Source organism: Mycetomoellerius zeteki, unplaced genomic scaffold (assembly GCF_001594055.1).
Source record: "Mycetomoellerius zeteki isolate Tzet28-1 unplaced genomic scaffold, Tzet1.0 scaffold167, whole genome shotgun sequence".
NCBI lineage: Eukaryota > Metazoa > Arthropoda > Insecta > Hymenoptera > Formicidae > Mycetomoellerius > Mycetomoellerius zeteki.
In genome coordinates, this window is record NW_017256623.1 from 735,284 (window position 1) to 757,433 (window position 22,150).

General features: G+C 36.5%; 1 protein-coding gene across 1 annotated transcript in view; it reads left to right on the forward strand.

Annotated features, from left to right (window-relative positions):
• LOC108721329 (uncharacterized) overlaps positions 1 to 22,150 on the forward strand; it is a 34,333-nt gene that overhangs the window by 1,621 nt on the left and 10,562 nt on the right. The gene's annotated exons all lie outside the window — the stretch shown is intronic.

Sequence of the window (22,150 nt, forward strand, 5' to 3'; positions counted from 1 at the left end):
CTGCTGCAACCAATTAAAAATGCTATGCCATATTTTACCATCTAATTTGCTGCAGCAGCCAATCTTTTTTTTCAGTGTAGACATCGCAAAAAATACATTTAAATAGGCTTAAAAATAATCCGAAAAAAAAAACCCTTTTCTTGGCAAAGCCGAGTGAAATAATACATACAGAAAAATATGCAAATAATAATTACTCTATGTAAATAATAATTGCTTATTTAAAGTATTTCAAAAGTTCATATATCCGCAAATCTATCATAAGTTCATCACGAGCATTAAATTTATTCAAAATATATTCTGAATCGTAGTATAAAGTGTTTAATACTTCAATCAAGTTTATTAAATTAAAAGAAATTTGATTTGTTTATATTATGAAAAATTTGTTTCTTCGATTTTCAATTTTATCATATTCTTCAAAAGAAAATATTTTTTTTTCGCAATAAATTTAATTACAGTTTTCGATTGAACATCGAAATTATTAAAATTACTTGTCAATTTAATTCACGAGTTTACTACAGTAGTTTAATTGCGTTTATATAGTCGGGAAAAGAATTCAGCGCGCAGTTCAAAAGACTACACAAATATGGTCTATAGCAAGTATATATATATATATAGTATATTTAGTAATTCAAGATTGAATTATTTAAGCACTAAAGATCCAGTTTCGACCGTTATAGGTATTTTAATATTGATTGTTTTCTCACATAAACGGCCTAAAATAATATTGTTTGTAAAGAAATTCTTGTTTTGAGTACATAATAATGAGTTTTTTTAGAAATTTTGTAATAAGTATGTTTTAAGATTATTATCAAGAAAATATTCTTTGATAAAGATTCACTTTTCTTAGCAGTAGATTGATTTCTGTATGTATAAACTCAAAAGATGTGGATAACGCTCAGATAATATAAACTGAAATTAATTAAAAATATGGTTAAAAAAATATCCGGTATAAATTGAGCAAATAATAATTAATACGAAAATTGAATCGAAAAATTTAATTTAAGTTCCACACGTAAATCCGTGCGGCGGAAGTCAGTGAACTTTTTGCAGAGTATACGCGACGCGCGATAGACGTGACGTTTCCGTTAGACGCGCTCGACCGCGCAATAGCGTCTCTAAGTTATTACACGGTGTTAGCAGAGACTAACGAGAATTTATGAACGCGACAATGAGTCGTCTAGTCTCGTCGACAATACGAGCCGAGTGTTTCTCATTGACTTTAGCGTCTTTTCTTGCTCAAATTGTTCTCTTGATCGCTTTATTCATTTCTTAATTCGATGATGTTACTCTTAAGAGAAACGTAATTTCTCCGCTTGCTGTATATATTTTCCTTGCTCTGTTATAATTAGATTTTAATAATCCGTTACTTAACTTTCTTCTATTTCAGGCAATAGCGTGTAATTCAATAAATTAAAGTTAAAAATAAACTAAAAGGTATTTTTCATTTTTAATTATCTTAATAGAAGCGTCTGAATATTTCTTGCAGCTTTAGTTCTCTACATTCTTTTTACAAATAAACAAATTGAACGTCAATCAGGCAACGTCAATCATTGTTTGATTTGATTCGCGCTTATTGCTCGATTCATGTTTATCACCGTGCAGACTTGACGTGACGTGCATAGTGCCGTAACGGACGCAAAGTGCATTGAAAACGCTTGCCGAAGACGGCTTCAGTCAACTTGTGCTAATATTGTCGTTCGATAAATTCGGCGCGAACAAACAGTCGGCGACGCGCTCGATTATCATCGTGGCGAAACTTATGTGCGCATACAACGAGATATTTTAATTCTCGTCCAAGGTTATTTTGAATTATATGCCATATGCAGTTATACGTCGAAGCAATTATTATAGAAACCGTTTGGATGAAAGGTGCGAATTCGCGTCCGCGTGTTTTGGTTCGGGCAGTTTGCATTCGATGAATTATCATTTTCGTCGGCAGGATGGCAAATAAGTGATTTTACGGGTTGATGTGTACGTGTGTGTACATATGTATGTGCGTCAAAGCGGATCATATTATGTGCCGTTTATCATCGTCCGTCGCATTTATTATCCACTGTGCGATGGCACGCGCGCTATAAAAGCCTGACGATTAGCAATGTGCCAGAGCGATGTGTTACCCATCCTACGCGCGGCTACTTCCACAGTGGACCGAAATATTCATCCTTTTCTCTCGTGCACTGTAATTTTACGCACATAATAATCTCGTACACATTAACGCGATAAAGTACAGAAAGGATGGTTTCGCTGAAGTATCTAAAAATTTAGCTATATATATAGATTTGGAAATAATTTTGTTAGATCAAAATAAACATGTAGGATGTTCAAACTAATTGCCGGAATGTCAAAAATTTTTGCAGCATTACTCATCACGCTTGAGATTCCTATATAATTATTTTGATTCAACAAAATTACTTTCAGATCCGTATCAGCTAAATTTTTAGAGACTTCAGCAAAGTTATTCTTTCCGTGTATATTATTAAATTTATAACGTCAAATTCTATTTTCAGTTATTTTTAATCATTTCTATAAGTCATTATTACTCAATATCGTCGTTAATTTCACTAAAACAATGGAGATAAACGATTTAATTCAAGAAAATGTATTAAATTTGACTCAAATTAATTCATTATTTATTAAGTGAATACGGTAATATGGACGTTTTTTACTTTGAGAAAGATTAACCACGGAAATAGATTAATTTACATTTTGACACATGAAAATTAAAAATAATATAATGTTATTTAACTTAAGGAATTAGATTACCATCGTTCATTTGATGTCTAACAGTGTACATATTTCATTTGTACAAAAGTTTCGATAAGCGCACACGGAAAGACGGTTTTGCTAAAATATTTAAAAATTTAGCGAGATACAGATCTGAAAATAATTTTGTTGGATTATTACAATAATTATGCAAGATAATTAAGACTGACTGTTAGAATACGTTAAAACTCTGCAATATCACTCATCATGTTTGAAATTCTTACGTAATTATTTGACGATTCAACAAAATTATGTATTTTCAGATCTGTATCTCGTTAAATTTTTAAATACTTTAGCAAAACCGTCCTTTCCGCAGCATGTATAGCGCTTTTTTCCAATCGTTTCTCTCTTTCAATATTCCCTTGATTTTTATATTGCGATTTCTTCCAATGTGAATTGAAATTTACGACTCCATAAATAATTTCATACATTTTGAGTACGTAGTTTATCGTAGAGTTTACGTGTGGCGCTTAAACGTGAGAGTCGGTGTTTCCAAAGTTATAATCGACTTAATAATTGCGCTCGCACGGTTACGTAGCAAGGAATCGTGAAAACACGAAATAATCTACGCACGCGAAGCAGACTAGGAATGCAGACCTGCTGCTTTACCGAAAATATCGACGTCCGTTTCTTTCTTTGTTTTTATGGCGACGTCTCTACCTTTCAGAGATTCGCTCTCCGTCCGCTCGACCTTGCCCATGATAGCCATTGTCACGATTCCAATCGATCGGAACTAGCGAACGGACGCGATTCACTTGGGAAAAGACGTAGTAATTTTACGCCTTTGCTAGAATTAATCGATTCGTTTTTCTCGAGGTCGTTTCGCGTACTGCGCCATGTGCAAATTTAGAGATAATATACTATTATTAACTCGTAAGTTATAACTTATCGAAGCGCGATATATAGCGTGCCTTGCATAAAGAATTTGCGCAAGTGACATATTTGTAATTCACAATGTAGGCGAAGGGAGATTATTTTAATTTTAAATTTACATAGAAATATTATTAGACATATCCGAGATCCAGCCTCGACCGTATTTGGTGCTTCTCTATTTGTTCATTGTGTTATTTTACGCGTTCAACTTCTGTTATAATTTTATTCAACTTGGTATGCAATTAAATCAGTGGTTTACGCACGAATAAAATCTGGATTTACGTCAGCCAGTTTCGCGTTCTTTCTTCCGCGATGTTGCATCGCCTTCGAATTACGGCCAATGTTGGTTTTGCGCAGTTTCGCACTTCCAATTGCGTCGTTAAGACTTTCCATTTATCTTGTATATCTCAGTTTGCTCCGATTGCTATATATCCACGTTGCTTCACTTCTCTCTTGGAACCCAATCGCAACGCAATTCGGAGCTCGGACGTATGTGCAAGGAGCCTCGACAGTTTTCGATTCACGACGTTACTTTAGTCAGCGCTACCTTTCATTCCTCAGACGAAGGCATTAATTATGCGGGAGGAAAGAGTCCGCCGCGTATGCACAACGAATGCACGCGTGTGCGATTTGCACGCAAATGGCGACCCCGTTGACATCATGAGGCGTGTATTTTCTGCGCGTTCTTGACTTTCCTTGTGATACACACGGTGATCAAGACATGTATTCGCTTAAGACATCAAATACAATACTGAAAAAAACAACGCAGTCTCACTGATTCATGCATATTTTTAAAACTCAACTAGAGTTTTCGTTTTTTTTTTCCATTTTCCTATTTATTAAAATTTCGTTTTAAAAATTATTTAAATTTCTTACGATAAAGCATAGACAGACAGAGAATAGGAGAAAGGTAAAGGAGCCAAACATTGCCACTTAAAGGTCTATCTATATGTTTCTAAACCCGATCATCATTCGTGATTCCCCTTAAGACGTTGGAGAGATCACGATTGCCGTGTTTCGATTCGACAAGTGATTTTCGCGCACTTCCTCTTGAGAGAACGAATCCATTCATGAGAGAGCAGAAAGATAATAATTTTCTACGAGCGTACAAGAGTACCGCGACGTAAGACGCACGATGACAAGTTGTTTTTCTCGGGCTACGTAATGGCACGATGCACGGCGTGTTACAGCACGGAGATAAAATCGGATCTGGGTTGCGCCGCAAGTCGCGAGTGCGTGAGTCAGTCGCCAGTCGCGTCGTCCGCTGGAACAAACAGAATTATTAGGCTGATGTACGAATAACGGCTGCTTCGGCATTGACCGATGCATATTTTTCTACTAGATAAACGTTTCCACGAAACCCATTACGTAAGAGGTTCGACAAAGCCTTTGAGAGAGAATGCGTGGTAGTATATTTTTCACTCCTTCAAATCAGGAAGAAACTTTCTTTTACGAAAACAAAGCCGTTACGTGACGTAATCGGGGACTTCAATTAAATTCGTTGAGTAAAAGCAATTTGAAAACGACAGAGATTATCATATATTCTATTATTTTTTTTATACATGCGTTATTATTTAAAAATATTTCTCTCTACGCGTTTCTTCTTTCTAAAAAAACACGACACTAAAATTTATATATGTAAAGAATTTTTTTCATTTTAAAATAAGGCTTAAAAAATATAACTGATGATACATTAAAAAAATCCTTGAGTACATAGAATTATTTACAATATATAACATATGAAGGAGTTTGCAAATATGACTGACATTTATTTCGATGAACACACTGTGTAATGTAGTATGTAATCATTTACACTTGCGACTTACCGCCCGCTGCGAAAAATTTACGAGCATTCGTTCCATCTTCGTATTGAGTTACTTTCATTAGCGCAGCGACAGTTCAGATCTTATTGGTCGGATATGACGTGTTATTAGATGTCAATTATCGAAGTAGATCACAAGTGGAAAAAAATTATCTGTTCTACATAGATATATATACGTAATTACTTAATTACTCTTACATAAAAATAATTTTTTATTTACCTAACAAAACAAGTAATTGATCACGATAATACGAATTGTCAAAATAGTTGGTTAATTATTTCGTAAACTGCATAATCAATTTTCTTTCTTCTCTCTCATCAAAATTATTTATTCAGAAACTGTGGAGTTTAATCTCGCGGCAAACACAAATATTTTCGATCTCAATAATTATGCGCATTTATGAGTTGCATGGAATGACTGTGTCGGTTATCACGCGTGACGCGACACTTTTTTTTGACGTGTATCGACGTAAACAAGTATAATTTTTTTTCACGAGCGCCGCGACGACACACACGCATGTACTCTGATAATTATGCGATATATGTATATATTATACTCCGGGAATTCATAAGTTTCCAATAAAGATGCGATCACGTTTGTTAAAAAAACATTTCTACCATAATGTTCTATAGTTTACGATCCACGTAAAACTGAATTTCTCCGAATTGTGTGATTAATAAATACACACAAATATATAATGATTCCAAATTATAATACAAAATATTCGCCGATAAACAAAATATGGTTTCAATTCTTTTTTGTAAAATATCCAGTTATATACATAAATTATGTTTTGATCAATGTATAAATTATTTACTCAACATAATATATACATTTATATTACGCATTATTAATTGTTTTAGGGAACTCTAAGGTTTTGAGTCGGACGGAAAAGGATTTTGGAAATTTCCATATTGAGCTATTCATTGTTTTTCCCAAATATTGCGAAAAATATATTTTTGAGATATCATCGTGAATCATGATGAGACGTTGTGCGTAGTCATGTGATGACGCGTGGCGCGATGCCGACGATGACGCGTTGTCACGATTTGAGAAAATCGCGAGAAGCTAGAGAAAGCTGTAGCCGAGTCAGAGGCGTCCGGAAGTGATCTGTATCGTGAGTGCCCGTTTATAGGCGCCGACGAGGTAACGCGCGTGTCACAAAATTAAATTAAGCGCGACCAATGACCAATTGGCATCCATGTCTCTCGACATTTCTACAGAGAATTAGCCTCTCAAAGTACGGATTTCTATTTGTTTTTCAACCGCGGCTACAGAATATTTTTGTATACAATTTTTTTAGAATGCAGACAATATAAGTTAGCTCTCATGAATTTAAAAATATTAGTTTTTGACTACAAATATACTATACATGTATGTGCTATACATATATAGTAAGTATACACAAATTTACATGAAATTATTTTTTTAAAGATCTAGCTTCGACCGTTATGGGCCTCTATTTCCTATTGGTTGTGTTTTCACATGTACAGTCCAATAAGATTCTTATTGTTAATATTAGTTAATATTAATTTTGCTTTAAAATTCAAAATGATTTATTCAAGTTTAAGCACACTGAATCTCGGGGGTTATCAAATGTCTGCTATCATCATGGATATAAGGAGGTACGATATAAAGAATTAAAAATAAATTCGCATCGGTATACAGCAAAATGCGAATACATAGATTACATGGTTAAAGGCGTTTACAGGTCGGAACTGGGGCATCTTAGGTGTCGATAACCTTGAGAAAAGTGTCTGTTCATGAAGAAAAATATCAGCGAATTCTGAAAATATCATCCCGCGTTTAATTTATCCAATATGTGCGTTTTATGCCAATATACAGTGATATATGCCGATTTAAAAAAAATACATATTTACTTGCTTTCGAAATATATATTCAAAATACATATACTTCAGTTATCTCTTTACTGTTTCTTTTTCATTTATTTGCACGATACCGAAACGATAAGAAATATCGATGGTTTATGAGGAAAACATCGAGTTTTATTGGTATTAGTGCTATTTGGCTCCGAATAAACGAAGTGACGATAAAATTTAAGTTTAATAGACCAATTAATTTGTAATTACAATAGCTGTTACGAGATTATGCCAATGACGCTTGATAGTAATATAATAGTAATATGAAAAATTTGTAATGTAGTTTATATAAAATTTAATTTATATATATATATATGCTATAAAGGTATTAAACAGAAAATTCGGTAAAAATATGTATGTAAAAAATATAACATCGATGCAAAAAAAACACCTATATATTATTTTACGCGAAAAACTAATCAACAATACATCAATCTTATCGAGATTCCCTCTCTTTTATATGCGAGAGAGAGAGAGAGAGAGATTTTTTGAATATATCCTCTAATCAAGTTTTTTTTCTGTTCTCTGAGATTAATAAACGAAATGTCCATGCATTTCTTTCAATGCCATGCGTTCGCAAGTTGCGAAAACACCACAGAAGTCGTCATGCACGAAAGTAACGGTTTACCAGTGTGACTACTGCTTGAAACAATCCGTTCACATCAGTCATGCAAAACAGCGAACCGTGGTTACAATACCATTATGAGCGAGCGCGGCTGCAAAGCTGTCGCGTTTATGGCCATACGTTTCGTTTTCAAGTGGGTAGTTTGCAGTACTCAACGAGTGTATAAGTATAAATATATTCCGCGAGCTGTCTAGTTGAAAGCAAATATTGTCAAATACAAACAATATGTAATTTAATATTGTAATAAACTTTACGTATCGAAGTCTCTAAATAACCAATACAGGATTTTATCTTGTATTCGAACGTAAACAAATCTAGCGGAAGAGATGTCTATCTTGTTATTCGATTGTAATTAAATGCAGTTAATTTTAGCTTGTGGAAGTTTTTCTCTCTTCAATATGAATATTTATTACCTCAATTATTTTTTCACGTGCTATTTATTCAGCTAACAATAAAACGAATACGTAACACGCAAAAACATATCAATGTTTACGTTATTCATGCATCAGGGAAGTTGAAAAGTGCCGTGTAATGGACTTTTCTTCCGCGTCCGCCTAGAATATCTGCAAAAACTGATTACTTGGCAGACCGAAAACAGCGATGTGCATCACATTCATGTGATCAGCGATCAGCTGACTATCACGTCGCATGGAAGCAACGAAAGTGCAAGTTGCATCCCCGATGGTGCAACGTGAGTCAGTGCGACCGGTTTTACAGCTCCGTTGCGGCGTCAAATTCCGTATACAGCGTCGTATTACGTCGTTTTTGTATCGTTTTAACCACGTGCCGGTCAACGATAATGCTTTCTTGCGTGTCGCACGTTATTCTTTGATTGATCTCTTCATTGGTTCAGCACAATAGTTTGATGCAATTTTACGAATACTACATTCGCGGAATATGCTCGCTCGAGAATTGACAGGGCTCCTCGAAATGCATAATATCGCGGAAAAAACCTGAATTTCTGAAAATCTATTTAGAAGCAACCTTGGTGATTAATTTAATTTATAATTAAATTTGTTTAATTATTTATTCTTAATGATTTTTTGTTCAATTATTTAATTTTTTGAGAAATTATAAAGAAAATATTTACAAATGATGACATTTTTAGATCAAAACTATTTAAAAGTAACTGTAGTTTTTAATTTAATTAAATTAAATTTATTTAATTGTTTTTCGTTTAATTATTTGTTTAGTCAATTGACTTTTTGAAAAATAACAATGGGAATATTCACGAAAATAACATTTTTAAATAAAAAATCAATTAGTGGAATAGGAGAGAAATGATAAAAGAATTGTAATATCTTTTAGAAAAATTCTTTTTAGATATTGCTGCGCGACAGACGTTGAATACGTTGCAAGCAAAGAGAAGCTGGTCTTGCTCATGCATACACAATTTTTTTCGGATTACGACCGTGTGCTGCGTTGACCTCGATTTCGTTGGCACGCACATGGCGCGCTATCACATCGGCTGCCAAGCGTAGTGATATCTCTGCGTACCCGGTAAGCAGTTTTATGTACACTCGATAGAACCTCTTTTCTGTTCAGTGATAAATTGTACATTGTCCTATTACGCAAAATATATTCGCGGTAATTGTGATCGCTGTCAGATTTAGCCAGTCGATTATGACGTTGGAGAACGACGAAAATATCTAACAAACGTCTTTCTATTTACACACTCGTTTGGCTTGTAGGGGCTCACGTATGTAGGTGGACGCCCAGACGTTTATAAGAATTATGTTCACAAACAACAGCTACATTACAAACGTTGTATATCTCATATAGTAGTTTTATTCTTTTGTAAATGAATAATAAACAATAAATCATCCTCTATTTCTGGCAGCGGCAAGCTATTGTACGTTTCAAAACTCAGTTTAAAAATTAAGAGTGGATTTCAACACGTTTATCTGTGCATTTTGACTCTATGATTTTGTCTGATTCCACCTAGGATTCTATTTACTACGCGCACTGACCAAGGGTAATCATCAGTTTCATTAACGTGTTGATTAATTGTTAGTTTAACTTATCTTCTAGTTTCTAATCTAATTTTAATATTGAAAGGAGATTCGATAAACCAAGATTAGATAAAATATCGTCTGTAAGATAATACTGAAGTTTATATTTTCGTAAACATCGGACATTTCTGGCACTTACTTTTCATGGTCACGAATTCCTCGGGAATCGTAAGTCTCGATTCAGCTGCGATGTATATAAGGTATCACTATCCTTTTACGTGAAACGTTACACTAGAGCTGGTTCGTTTTGCTGTTTGCGTTCGGGATAGCGTAAGCCTTTCTCAAGTGAGTAATTTCGTCGTGTGAAAGGGTTAACCGACATCGAGGAAACCGGCCCTAAGTCGTGATCTCTCGCGTTCCGGGTGAGCTACGCGCATGCCGCGTCGATGAGTGGCTATGCAACGTGCCGCAAGCGGATAAGTATGCAAGTAAGCAGGTCGATGCACTCCACCCACACCTGGTCAGCGCGAAATAGCCGGTCTGTCCTTGACACGACGTGAACCGGCCGCTTCTCTATCTCGGAGTAGGGCCCGCTCGGCAAACGAGATCGCTCCTCTGACTTTATCCTCTTAGGTTATATCCGTTTGAAAAAATTTTACTATTGAACGATAAGTTGACCTATGACATAGGACTGTATTTTACGATTCGGTATCGGCCGTATACAAACGGGAATAAAATCTAAGCTAAGAGTTGCAATTGCTAATCGAGTCTGTGACTTTTCCAAATTTTGCAATTGGTTATTTGTCACGATTGATTTTCGTTCGCCGACAGTACTGTTGCTTTTTGTATCTATTCCGACTGTTTGGCAATTCGCTATTGACTTGTCGCACTGCAACTGTGCCAAGTCGCGCAATGGTGCACCGATATGTTGATCGGTACGCTCTCCTAAGTATATACGGTACATCCAGGTCTGGTTTAAAGCTAGGCAACCTTTTGTTTTAGAGCTATAGCACATATAGATCATGTGATGGATAAAAGTTCTTACTATTTTAAATTGCTATTTAAATGACTTCGATATAAAAAATCTTTACAAAAATCTAAATAATTTATAAATATAAAATATGTCCTGATTTGACAGGACTAGAATATTATTTTGAGAAAAAAAACTTGGAGCGATGTACATATGGAGAAAAAAGAATTGCTAAAGTAGGTATCTAAAAATTTAATGAGATATAGATGTGATAATTAATTCGTTAGATTGTCAAAATAAGATATAGAATGCTCAAACCGGTTGCTAGAATGTCAAAATATTTTGTAGCATTATGTTTGAACGTTTTACATAATTATGTTGATAGTCCAACAAAATTATTTTTAGATGTATCTTATTTAAACATTTAAAAAAAATCGTCTCTTCCGTGAACTTTGAAAAAAAAAAAACGTAAGTCTAGACCCATTATTTCAGAAACAATAACAAATCGGCAAAAATGCCGCAGGACTATTTTAATTCCTATCGAGAAGATCTATGAAAAAGATTCTAAACGTCAAAACCGTACATCTGTCAGTCTGTCATCATTACTGAAAGAATGATCCCAACGTCTAGACCTGTGCGTAACTTTTTTTTGTCACAATGTGTATCTTTAACGTCTTATAAGTTAGCGGAACAAAGTGAGCGGAATCGATTCTAACTAACATTTTTATTTGTTGCTCATTTGTTGCTAAAAAGTTGCCAAAGAAAAAAATTTGTTGCTCTGTCGGTTTCTTTAAAAAAACGATGTTTCGCTAAAGGAAGATTCAGTTAGCGGAACAATACCTACAACAAAGCCAATCTACGCAGAAATAACGTAGGAATTTGTTGCTAATTTGTTGCTGCCGAAATAACATTTTTTTAAATACTTTACATACTAAAAAGTGTAAATAACAACGAGAAGCCTCAGCGTGCGGGCGGAAGAAGAGTAAAGTACCAGTAAAAGACTTGTTGCTCGCTTAAAATTGGTACTGTGATGTCGTCCGAATTAGTTGCTCTCGAAATATGCAATTTAGCAATTTGTTGCTTGCAAAATAAGTATAAATAACCACGTAAAACCTCAGCGTGCTGGCGGAACAAGAGTAAAGTATCAGTAAAAGATTTGTTGCTCGCTTAAAATTGGTCCTAGGATGTCGTCCGAATTAGTTGCTCTCGAAATATACAATTTAGCAATTTGTTGCTTGCAAAATAAGTATAAATAACCACGTAAAACCTCTTTGGCAACTTTTTAGCAACAAATGAGCAACAAATAAAAATGTTAGTTAGAATCGATTCCGCTCACTTTGTTCCGCTAACTTATAAGACATGTATCTTTATAAAAGAGCAAATATTTTTATTTAAAAAAAAAAAAAAAAAACAACACGTAGCACGTTTACCGAAATACGTGCGATAAAAGTATCCTTAAAATGAAAGAGGAAACAAAACTGCGAAAGATATTTGATAACTTTTAACAATCTCACGAATTAAAGGGTGTCGAGATGCGTTGTACCGGCGCTGAGTGCACGCTATAAGTTGCACAGCAGACAGCTGCATCCCCGTTCTCTGGCATCCGTGAGATCGCATCAAACGGCACACGTGCCCTCACATACAGCCCACGCGCACGAGGTTGATGAGGGATCGCTGCGCGGGAATGGGCGCGAAACTTGTTTACGCGACGATGCAACGTCGCGCATTCCGCGGCGTAAGTTGCAGTTATTCAGGGAGCCTTGACTCGCGTTGCCGCCGCGTAGGTGCACCTCGCATGTGCAGGCGTGAAACCTCGCCAGCGGGGAGGAAGAGGTGATGCGGATCGCGAACCGTAGATGGATCGGGATTAATTGTAGATTATCACGAACGCACAATGCGGGACACAAGTGCGAGGAGTATTTCTCGTGCTATCGATCTTCGTGCCAGATCGCTCTGTAGCTTTGCAACATGTCTGTCGCGATCAATCTTCGACGTAGATGGAACAAGAAAAAAAAAGATTACCGGCAAAAGATTACCGGTAATGAATGCTTGACCGTAAAGGCATACGTGTCTTTGGTTCAAGAAGTATAAAGCGAGCTTTATCAACCGTGTTTATTTTCTCGGGGTAATTATTTTTATTTCGACGTGATTGAATACGTAGGAATAGGAAAAATGTTTTTTGAATTTGATGCAAATTCGCCTTCATTGTCTTGCATATTGAATCTGTAATTATTGGAATTCATGAGGGACGCCTTCTTCCTTTGGCGTTTCCTCTTCCTATTCATGGGGCCGATGACCATAATAAGGAAGGAAACCAATTAACTGTGGGCTGAGTAACAACATGAATCATAAACCAATGGAGACCCCCATGAATGCATGTCGAAAAGCAATTTTCGAGTAAGACTTTAATCTTTGAGCGGAAGTAAGAGTTGTGTGTGTGTGCCCTTTCGCATTAACTTTTTAATGCCAAGTTTGTTCCGTGAACCGAAAATGTTCGGCATATCTCTAATAATAATAAAAAATTTCTTGAATTTTATTACATCTATAGTTTCTTTCCTTCCCATCATCAGTCTTCGGGTAAAAATCATTTCGGAGAGTTGTGTTATTTCGTAGCAACTCTTTTTAATCCCGAGGTTATTTTAACCGGAAATGTTCGATATTTTTAATAATAAAAAAAATCTCTTGAATTCTATTACGTCTAATTTCTTTCCTTTGTAGCATATTTCTTCTTCTATGTTTAACGGATCTATTGTTAGAGTTGAGGTACGTGTACCGTTCAATCAAAAGCATTGATATGAATCAATCAATGTTCAACGTTTTTGCTTCGTAAACCTAGGCTATTGTGTATCGAGATCTTGCGTTACTTTTCGCAAAGTCGACGAATAGCTACGGCCGGGACCTGATTGTTCGCTGGAATTTGTTCGAAAGCGGCGCGGGAGCGCGATAGAGTCGATGTGCAAACCGTTGAGCTTTATCTGCCGCGTGGGAGGTCCGGATCAATGTAGTTTGCGATGGAACGCGAAAAATAACGTCGTGGTAATCGCGGCCGGTGGTTTATGGACTGAGCTATCTGCTAGGAATAATGGTGCGTGCGCGTCGGTCGGGGAGAACGCGAGGTCAAGCGCAATGGTAGTCTTTTGTTCGTCCAGAGTACCGTCCGCGGACAAAGAAACTTGCGAGCAAAATATGCACCCTGAAAAAGAAAGGAAGTGGTGCATGAGACGTTAGAATTTCCCACGTGTCGTAGATCTGAAAATCCGATTTATATAGTAGTCTAATTTTCAAGTGCGATCTCCCTTTGCGATTATCTCCATCAACATTCTACGTACAGAAAGCACAAGAATCTCAAATTCCTATATAATAATGATCATCATTATGTATCTTAACAAAGATTTCACATGTCCAAGCACGCAAACATTAATATATTTGCTCCTCTAAAAATAGAATTTATCTGATCCTATTCGATAAAGTACTAGATGTTATTAATGCGATCGTATATAAATGACTATTTATACGTATAAAATACCTAGAATTTAACGAACGTGTAATGTTCTCATTTTCATTTTAAGTTCACATTATAACCGCATTTTATGCATTGAATTAAAATAAATATCAATAACAACATAATCATGTTATCGCATGATATACATCGCACGGTCTATCGCGTGGTTACAGCATGTACATTTTAGTCAGCCGGTACGCTTCACGAGCAATCTCGCTCGTGGATAAGAGACCTGTGATTTCTCCGCTCACGTTCGGACAAGGTTAACCGGTCGATGAGCTCAGGAGTCAAGCTGGAAGCGATTGCCCGGCATCCACGTAGCGATTTGCTGTCACGCACGAGGGCTTTCTATTCCTCCGCGGCAATGAAATCGCCACGTGTGGAAATCCGGTTTCCGTTCTTCCGTCATTTATATCCGAGATTCTTTTTCGCATACTTGGACCTGCTCGATGCAACTCGATAGATAAACGTACGAGTATCTGTCCTGGGTGCGACCAAGCGAAAGGACACACTTGTGGCTCGGGGGATCGAACAAGAAAGTTATCTCTCGATAAAAGAATATCCCGATAAATACACGTTGCATTCAATCTCGAGATATAAGTATGTAAAATGCAAAGGTATAAATCAGTGGTTTTGCATAGAAAATTCCACGCTGACCACTCAAGTTGTCTACTTCATTCGCCACAAAAGTTGCAACAGTAATGTGCTTGCCTTTGGCATCCGCCAGTAAAACCGCGAGAAAATCGCAATACCGTGTGCTGCTAGCTTGTAATTAGTATTACGCGCCTCGCTGCATTGAACAAACAGTTCTTGAGAAACTGTCCGCTGTTGGATTTCCTTCTTGCGATCAAAGGACTTTCCTACTCGATCGCAGCGGCTTTCAGCGTACTTTTCGCGAAACTGTCTAATGCGTTAATGAATTTGCACATACCTCATGGAGTGTTGCCGTAACGGCGCGCAGTAACGGTATCAGAATACTTCTTGACACATTTATTATCCATTAACGCATTTATGCCATTTGTACACGCCCGCGAGTAATAGATACTCTCTTAACGGAATGCGTACTACGTTGCGAGCGATGAATCTTAATTAACCACCAATGGATTTATATTTATCGACGACGACGGCGATTTCCGTGACGATAAATAGCGACGGAGATTTTTTCTCGTGAAAATCGCTACACAAACACGCGCCCAAGCGACGAGCTAATCGAACGATTAATTTACGCGGATCAACAACGCCGGCGCATGCTCTTCGCTAATGTGAGCATCTTTACGAGAAAGTTTTCTTTGCGCTTAAGATTTATAACGTTCTTTCAAACATTTGATAAAAACGGAGATAGAGAAAAAAAGAGAGAGTCGAATCAAACTACAATTAAATCGATTTAAAGCGTACGATAATTTCGAGTCGAAAAAATTCTTATTGTCTGAAAGTCGTAAATATAAATATAAAGGTATATAAAAACTAGGATTATCATTGTTATTTATTAATAAGATTCAACTCTCTTGTTGCATGAGGATAAAAAATGTGTTCAAGCAAATGGCACCATTAATGCGTTAATATTTAATAGCAAAAATGCATGTAAAATAGGGGATGAGAATATATGAATAGCATTAACGTTAAGTATGGCTCACCAAAATGATCGGTGTTGTGCGCACAAAAATTATATTTATCGTAGATCGCATCGCAGTAGTGACAAACAAGTGTCATCGTGACGTCAATAAGGCTGACAAGTGCGTATGATTCGTCGACGTTTTTATCTATGCCAATTGTGGCGCTTAGGTACGGCTTTTGCAATGAGGGAGTAACGTCACAGCCCGACGTATTTTAACAATTTCTCGTTTTGTGAAACATGCGATTCGATATCAATCGTCGATTGATATCAGATCCGTATCGGTTTGCATTGTCAACAATTCTCGACATCGCGTGTGAAAAACGACTCGCCCAGGATATCGCATCAATGATGGTTTATTTATTTATTTTTTTTTTTTTCGAAGTATGTAGTTATGTCCTGTATTAAAATGGTTATTGATCGATGAATTGCCGTTGAGGGATGAATTTTTTAAACCTTTTCAACTTTTTCGTTCTATAATATCATTTTCAATTGTTTATAATACAGTGTTCTTTTTAAATTTTTTGGAGTAGAATCTCACTTTAAAGAAAAATGAAAAAGAGTGACTCAATTTTCAATCTTTAAAAGTAAAATTTCACTCTTCAGAATGACAATTCACTCTAAAAGTTTTAGAGAGCATATTTCTTTAGTATTTTATTAGTAAAAATAATTTTACTTATCGAGATATCATTTTAACAATATAGAGTTCGAAATAGAATTGGAGCACAATGCAAAAAAATAGTGCGGAAATAAAATTACGTCCTATAGATTTTTAGTAAAATTTCACTATTCTTTGTATCTTACCTACGTGTTCACAAGAAAATACAACCTTGAATCTCTGAATACACATGCGCATGAGATTCTCCCTAGAAACAATTTACAACGACCTTTGTGCAGTTTTACGATTTGTTTTTGCCACCGTGGCTGAGAGCCAGCGATCTCGCATTTTCTAATACGAGTCTTAGTCGGATGCAGCCTCACAGATTCTCCGTCTCTACTGCGTAATTAGAATATCTACAATATAGCAGGGACGACGTAGCTCGACGTTGCATGCAAATAATTGAATTTTTTAACTGATAAAATCGCAAAATCTATTTGACATCACGCGAAAAAATAAATCTAAATAACATCGCTTACGGCGCTTAATAGTAAAAGATAAAATATCGCGATAAAATAAAACGCTGCTGAAAATATTTAGATAGCTATTGCGAATAGCGAATAATTAAATTTAGCTAAGACTCGAAGAGAGAGAAACGGAAAAACTCCATATCGATACTTGCTATAACACTCATCGTTATCGAGATCTCTGGCCTCGCAGACATAAATTTTCGTCGGCGCGTATCAGTGATATCGTCGTTTATCGTTAAAAGCGCACGCATTTACGTCGTTGCGGGAAAAACATTCGATAAGAAGGCGAACAGCGCCGATTTGCAATTTCATTTTCATTCGTGCTTCCCCTTTCCGGCGCCGCGAAGTCGCTTCTCCTCGCAATTCGCCTACTTGCGTGTGATTCCATTCGTGCGCCCGCGATTGCGCTCGCATTCGCGCCCGGTAGTGTTTTTCCATGCACGCAATAGCGCGCGTATGTGTGGAGACACTTTATTTCGCGCTCGTGAATGTGTTTACCCTCCAAAAATAGACAGTACAGCTGTCGTTCGATGTTTTGTAGCCGGAACTTTTATTGCCCCGCCTCTCCGATGGAGAGAGACAAAGATATTTTCATTACTATGTAGGATAAAATTTTTCTCGAGCAGTTGTTTGAGAGTAGAGAAAAAAGCAGCATATATGATAGCAATCACGCAGATTAATTATGTGCATACATATAAAGAATAAAAAGCTCAAAGTGATTGTACATATAGAAATTATGTATCTTAAAATAATAAACGTACGTCACGTCAATTGGATTAACTACGTTTAAAATTTTAAACTTTGTTCCGGATCCAAAGTATTAAAAAGTTCTCGAGTTAAAGTATATATCCAAAGGATCCAAAAATAGAGAGAAGATACGCCACCGTGATTCTATTAAATCTTCCATTAAACTGTCGCTACTGACATTTTTCGCCATAGCGCAATACGATTGGCCTCGACAACATGTTTTCCTTGCTACCGTGTCGTTATTAATCACGTTACTCGTCTATATTATTTCTCAATGTTTCGCGCGTGTACCTTTTCCCGGAGAAGTCTGATCTCTCGGAGCTAATCTCTTGAAGATTGACAAGCAACGCCGACGCTTTTCGCTGTTTTGTGATGACACTTTTGATGCTAAATCTCGGCACTTTCCTCGCCACCGTGACATCGTCAATTATATCATTCGACTATATTTCGTAACGCATTTCTCGCGTGTCGGAGGTCTTCCTTCTTTCTGCTGTTTGCTTAAGATAGATATACAATCATTTTATCTCGAGTTGTTCTTACGACAATTTCAAATGCAACAGCGTGCTACTTAGAAATTTGATTACACGGAAAGAACAGTTTTGCTGAAATATCTAAAAATTTAGCTGGATACGAAAATAATTTTATGTCGATCATCAAAATAATTACATAGGAATATCAAGCGTAAGTAATAATGCTGTAAAAAGTTTTGACATTCTAGCAATCAGTTTGAGTATTCTAATTAATTATTTTGATGGTCCAACAAAATGTTTTTCAAATCTGTCTCTAGCTAAATTTTTAGACACTCCAGCAAAATCGTTCTTCCTTCATAGGAAATATTATTTGTTATATGAATTAAGGTTTTTTGAAGATAGCGAGGAGTAAGCAAACAAATTTTACTCTTCATTACAATATATTTGAGAAAACCGTTTTGTTTTAATTTTTAAAAGGCGGAGATCTATTTTTTAAATTTTACAGCTATTCTTGAGTTTATTATAATTCATATATTATTTCATCTTTTATTCTTTGTCTCAAAATATGATATTGTTTTAACGCCACTGTATTATCTAGTGGCTTCCCGTAAAGGTTAATAAGATGCCCAAGCTGATATTTCATATTGCTTCTGCGAATGATGATGGCAAATATAGTCTTCTTGCGTAAACATATTTCAAGAGACAAAACAGGGAGAAATTGACGTAAGAACAAACACACAGGCTATACAAACATCAATCTACGCGAAAGAAACTAAATAATTCAATTATTGAAATTGCTCGGAAATTAACACTCATTTGTCAAATGTTTTTCATATCACTGTCACGTTAGCCATAATTACATGCAGCGTAAAAAAGGTTAATTAAAATTTTATAATGTTATAGAATTATTCTGTCACGAACTAAATTGCTTGAAAATCGACATTCATATAGAAAGGCATTTAGAATGTGATTATTGTTACGATCACTGTTATTATGATCATTGTTATCGTACCAATTATGCGAAACGTTCCAATTAATGGAAAATTTCTCGCGTGCGAGAGAAAGAGGCTTAAAATGCCAAACGGCGAAGTCACGTCGATTACGAGTCTGGAACGGCTTTATGCACACAAAGTCTCGACGCATAAGCACGACACTGTACATTCGCGGCTCAACTTTTATGCACACGCGAAGTCGCGTGCACGGTCGCGTGCTGGCATCGCCATTTCGTGTGGCGCTGTTAAAATATTCATCCACCTATCAGCATCCGTCATCTAGGATAGCAGACTCCACATCCGTCCATGCAAAACGTTCATTTTGCCACCTGAAGCGGGTTTCGACCCCGCCGAGAGCGCTTATCTCAACCGGCAATCAGCATTGCATAGAATTAACGTTACAATGTTATCGTATGACGCAACAAACTAGGCTTGTGATGTACATGCGCGGGATCAGAGGTTGCGGTTAAACTTGTATACGAATATTGGCAGTATTTGTGACGAATTGTTACAATTTGTGTGGCGAATGTCTTAACGCTCTTTATTTCTTTAAATCCCCTCAGAGCACAACCGTTACATATGCTTGCAATCTAAATTTGAAATATGATACATGTCGTGTTAGAAAGTCGTTTATTTCGAAATCGCGCGAATAAAAGCTAAAATAAAATAATATCGTATTATCTACAATGATTTTCCTTATTTTACGTTATGTATTATTTCGTGAATAACCCGCATCTTCTTCATCCGCTCGTGTTCCATGTGGGCCAAGGATAAGCCGAAACGAGACACTCGTTAAATTTGTGTTTTAAAGAAAGTTTATAAGTTCAATTGGCAATGAACGTCATCTCTTTTGTTATGATAATGTAATCGGAGCAAAGCTCAAAGGCATAATCGACGGCGGAAGAACTGCGGAGTATGTATTGTCGCAATTGAGCGGTCTTATTACGACAATTACATTAAGACGTGTATACATTGCAAAGACCTTGAAATTAAAACGATCAATATTATTTTTTTGTTCACTTAATGGAGGAATCTTCAAATATATACATCGCACGTTAAGGCGTAGGACCGTCTTACAAATTTCACGATTTACATAATTGAAAAATTGATCCAATTGAACGGTTCATGCTTCAACTAGCGAATACTATTCAAAACATAGATATAAGTCTACTTACTATAACAAGAATAAATATATTAATAAAGTAAAGATTTTATGAAATTTTTTTTTACATTGACACAAACTACGTTAAAAATAAGAGATCCCAGAAATGATATAATACAAAGGAATATATTTATACATTTATTCTTCGTCGAAGGAATTTTTGCGTCTCATTCATAACTAGAATCAGCACTATACGCAAAGATTCTTTTTTTTATGTAAAGAGTCTGAATGACAGTGACGAAAGTCGCAGCATAACGTTCACGCAAAGTTCAGCCGATTTACGCCTGATAATATCTTATTCATGCGTGATAACGGGGGGCGTAGGTCGGATCGTAACGCCTCTGCAGTATCTAAATTGCGAGCGTTTCGTCATTCTCTCGGGTCGTCTTGTCTTCTTTGCGTCACTTCGTCGTTTGCTTCAAGATGCTGGTGCGATATTTTGCGACGCTTTCTGCATAATTCAGTCGGTGCGACGTATAAACGGGGTTAAAATATCGTCACAACATCCGTTCGGGAGGACCAAATCATCGCGTCGTATGAAATTTACGAACGACGTATAAGGTGACTTGATTGTACGCGTGACCATTGCGTAGTTTCCTAATTTTGTGACTCTTATAAATACTTTGTGAAACGACGAAAGATAGAGACTCGAGAGGTCTTCGCCATGCGAAGACGAGAGAGATTATTTTTGCCCTTCGTCGCATAAACGACTGCGCAGATTTATCGGTGGAACTGACGAACGCGTCTCTCTGGAGCCGCTTTGGACAGATGATGCGTCGGGACGCATCCGCGTCGCGACGACATTTGTACATTTTATTCGTCGGCGAACTGACGGACGAGAGGCGACGACCGCGGCGTCATGGATTCCATTCGCAGTCTCTTTTAAGCGAAGCTTGCACATGTTTGGCAATCTGTGAATTGGTCCTTGTTGCACCGAGCACTTATAATAGCTTCTTTAAAAACTGATTTATTTGTATTGGATTTAAAAACTGGTTTTACATTTTATATAAAAAAATACATTATATTTAAAAAAAATCATAGTAGAATTAGTTATTAAATACTATTAATAAAATTAAAATAAAAAATTCGACATTTACACATACATTAATATTTCGTATTTAATATTGATATACTTAAAGATAAATAAGAAAAAAAATAGCATGTTCTTTTACTATTCAAATAAATCACAATAATCAAGGATCAATCACTGGTGCTTCTTATTTGCATTTTGATCCACGCCTCGTGTCTATCGGCTTCGCAGTAAAGAAGCACGTCGGCGCGCTTAAATGGCGTGACGAAATTCGCCGTGCCCAATTCCGCCCCGGCGAGACGCGATGGTTGTTTTATACCCTCCGAAGATACGACCGGAGTTTAGACGTCGCGGCGGCATCCGGGCGCCGACGAGTCTGGACTTTTCAAGCGTATAACGGCCCCTGTCCCCTCTCTCACTCCCTTCCTGCCGCCCAGTTAGCTTTTCAGACGTAATTCCCAAGTTGATCTAGACCGCACGCAAGAATCCGTAACTTTGGCACATTCGACGTTAAACTAGCGTCGATGTGACGCGTGAAATTTTATTCGATAGTAGAGAAAAAAGTAATAAAGTGAGTTCCCATTTCGTTTTTTTATATAACTTTATTTTTTTATATTCGAG